We start from the raw sequence: 3,858 nt of genomic DNA, 5'->3' as shown, positions 1-3,858 counted from the left end.
GGGCTGGGCGGCTGGGTGGCGGGAGCGGCGCCGGTACTCGCCTCTGCGCCCCGCATCCCTCTGCGCGCGCCCGCCTGCCCGCCCACCTGCGCGCGGGGGTGGAGGGGGCTCCCTAGCGTCCCCTCCAGTGGCCACTCCAGGGTCTGCGGGTGAGGGTTCAGTCCCCCCGTAATTCCCACGAGGGCAGTGCAGAAACGTTGCCCCGGGACAGTGCAGTGTGCTTTGAAACATGGCAGGGGACACCGCCCTGCCACTGACTTCTAACCTTGGTTTTCATCTCAGTGGCATCTGGAAGCCCGGGGTGTTTTCACTTGCACTTTTAATACTTCCCAGTGCTAAAAAAAAAAAAAAAAAAAGAAAGAAAGAAAGAAAGAAAGAAAGAAAGAAAGAAAGAAAGAAAAAAACAAAACAAAAAGACTCCGAGCCGGTTACTACTATTGGGCACCGCACAGCTCAAGCAGTCTGGAGAGTCTTCCGTCCTAGGAAATTTGCTACCCTCAAATTTACCCTGTGACCAGCAGCAGGCTGGAAATGTGTGCCCGTGTGTGTGTGTTTACGGAAAAGAGGGATGTTATCCCGAATGTATTTTGTAGAGAAATTAATATTTTTACATTATCACTGAAATGTACACTTTCTCTGCACTAAAAAAAAAAAGGATTGTATTGTTGGTAATAAGCGGAGCCATAACATTACAAAGAAAATGTTTGTAACAGAAATTTCACGTGAGTCTGTTACGCAATAGGCAAAATCAACCCCATTATCATTTTTTAAAAAATGTGTATGCCTCCTTCAGTTTTGCAGTTTCAATTTCTGTCGATGTCAATGGACAAAATGGTCAGTCTTCATGAAGGGATTTTTTGTTTTGTTTTAAGAACCTAGAAAAGCCATTTTTCTTCGGTCTCCTGATGAAAATTGTCAGGTCTCCTAGTTTCCTCATCTTCTAGCTTCAGACATCAAAGTGGTGTTAAGTGCTGGTTTGTTCAAGGAAAGCACTTCAGGGGAAAGAAATCCAATTGGAGCTTAGCGCGCTGGTTCTCAACCTTCCTAATGCTGAGACCCTTTAATACTCATGTTGTGGAGACCCCCCCAGCCATACAGTTATTTTTGTTGCTACTTCATGACTGTAATTTTATTACTGTTACCGTTCGTATTGTAAATATCCGTGGACAGGCAACCCCTGTAAAAGGGTCGTTTGACCCACAAAGGGGTCCTGACCTACAGGTTGAGAACCTCTTGTTTACAGCATTTCATAAGCAGAGACCAGTTGTGGATAGTCAACTCCCTACCTTACACTTAGGTTGAAAAGTAAAATAAGACTTTGTTTGTTTGTTTGTTTTTTTGAGACAGGGTTTCTCTGTGTGTAGCTCTGACTGTCCTGGAACTCACTCTGTAGACCAGGCTGGTCTCGAACTCACAGGAAAATAAGACATTTTTGATAGATGGTGTATTTGAGCGACTGACTTTAACTTTTCTTCTTTGCCTTGTGAGGCTTTTTGGATTCCTATAAGGCAGAAATAGCTCTGAATTCTATTAAGGAGGGTGAAACAGCATCTTAATTCACTTCATGGCTAGGATTTGGCCCAAGGGGGTTCTGCTATTTATTTCAATCTAAAAGAAATAGCTGGACTAAGGCTGTAACTCAATTGATAGAGCGCTTGCCTAGCTTGGGTGAAGCTGTAGGTTTGAGGTTTGATCCCCAGCAGCTCACAAAAGTGAGCATGACAGCATGTGTCTGAAAATCTCAGCACTCGACACTACGGTGTGTGTGTATGGGGGGGGATGTCAGAAATTCTGCTACCTAGGGACTTTGAGGCCACCCGAACCACATGAGACCTCCCAAAACTAATACAAACTAAGGTAGGAGAGATGGCTCAACAGTTAAAGGCACACACTGCCAAGCCTGAAGACCTGAATTTGAACCCCAGAACCTACATGGCAGAAGGAGAGAACAGACTCCCAAAAGTTATCCTCTGACCTCCACCTGAATGCCTACACATAAACACATTAAGTAACGTTTAAAATAAAGAAGAAAAAAAAAAGAATAACTTGTGTGCCAGTTACATCACTAGGATGTTGCAAAAGAGTAAACAGGAACTGAGTTTTGTAAAAAACCATTTGCAATTTCTCCTGAAACTATTAAAGACTTGAGAATCTAACACACAATGCATCCTCGACCCCAGCTCTTCTAGAGAAGCAGATGTGTGGCTATGAGTTCCAGGGCTACATAAAGAGCTCCAGGCTGCAGGACTGAGACTGTCTCCAAAGGAAAAGTAAAAACAATCTTCAAAAGCTAAAGATCAACCAGGCAGGGGCTGGAGAGATGGCTCAGTGGTTAAGAGCACTACTGGCTGCTCTTCCAGAGGTTCTGAGTTCAATTCCCAGCAACCACATGGTGGCTCACAACCATCTGTAATGAGATATGGCGCCCTCTTCTGGCACGCAGGTATACATGGAGGCAGAATGTTGTATACATAGTAAATAAATCTTTAAAAAAAAACTCTTCCAGGCAGTAATGGTGCACACCCTTTAGTCCCAGGACTTGGAAGGCAGAGACAGGTGGATTTCTGTGAGTTCGAGGTCAGCCTGGTCTACAGAGTGAGTTCCAAGATAGCCAGGACTGTTTCACAAAGAAAAACAAAAAAAGTTGAAAATCATACAAAGGCAACTGGAAGGCTTTATTTTTTTCATTTTTGTTTTGTTTTTATAAAGTGTTATTATCAGATACAATTAGAGTTAACACACAGAGTTTAAAGTCTCAAAAATCCTAGAATCAAAATAAAATACTCTGAGAAAGTGTAAAGACAAATGTCTATCACACATTTGTTCTTGGTTTTCTTTTTTAATTTTCCTTGGAAACACATTTTTAAGTCAATTTAACACTTTGATTTGCCTTCCCATAGTCTCAGTTAGAAATTGACTCTAATAAACCACACACTTTAAATTTTGTAATTTGGTAAAATTTTATTGTTAAACCTGTTTAAACAAAAGATAATTAATTTAAAAAATTTTAAAATGAAGAAATGCACTCCGGTATTATTTTCACTCTCAGCCTATTCATTGTTTTTAATAAATAAAGCTGCCTGAGAAGAATGCAAAAGAGCCACACTAGTCAGTCATACAGGCCAGGCAGTGGTAGCTTTTATTGTTGAAAAGAATTATGTTCTTCAATATTGACTAGTTTTATGTTCATTCTTAGTTTTGGGTTTAAGGTTTATTTGTTTTCATTTTATGTGCACCATTGTTTTGTCTGTATGTATGTCTGTGAGGATGTCAGATCCCCTGAAACTGGAGTTACAGACAGTTGTGAGCTGCCATGTGGTTGCTGGAAATTGAACCCAGGACCTCTGGAAGAGCAGCCAGTGCTCTTAATCCCTTAGCCATCTCTCCAGCCCCTACTTTTTTTTTTAATGTCTTCAGTAAAGCTTACATTTTCTGGTTGTGTGGAAAGTCTGAAATAGCAAGTCAAACCGTTGGGCAGGAACTTAGAGGTTGTCTTATCTATTGACCACAGCTGGGGCTTAAGTAGCTTTACATGCTCAGGGTTTTGAGGGTTTTGTTTGGAGGGATTGTGTTGTTGTTAGTTTGGGGGTGAGGAGTTTGTTTTGTTTTTCTTATTTTGAGTTAAAACTCCAATCAAATTGAGTGTCTGAAATAATAAAGAATAAGCTCTATAGCACTTTGCTTCTTCTCTATCCTTCCTGTTTGTTTGGGTTTTTATTTTTTTAATGTTAATACACTTTCTTCTACCTTATTTTCATTCATTCTTGCACTGGTCCATCTCCAAACCCTCACTTTCTTCATCTGCTTTTTAGTTCCAGGCACTATGAAAACTGACACTTTTTTTTTTTTTTTTTTTTT

Source organism: Microtus ochrogaster, chromosome 19 (genome assembly GCF_000317375.1).
Source record: "Microtus ochrogaster isolate Prairie Vole_2 chromosome 19, MicOch1.0, whole genome shotgun sequence".
In the NCBI taxonomy this organism is placed as follows: domain Eukaryota; kingdom Metazoa; phylum Chordata; class Mammalia; order Rodentia; family Cricetidae; genus Microtus; species Microtus ochrogaster.
Note: the sequence above shows the minus strand (reverse complement) of the source record.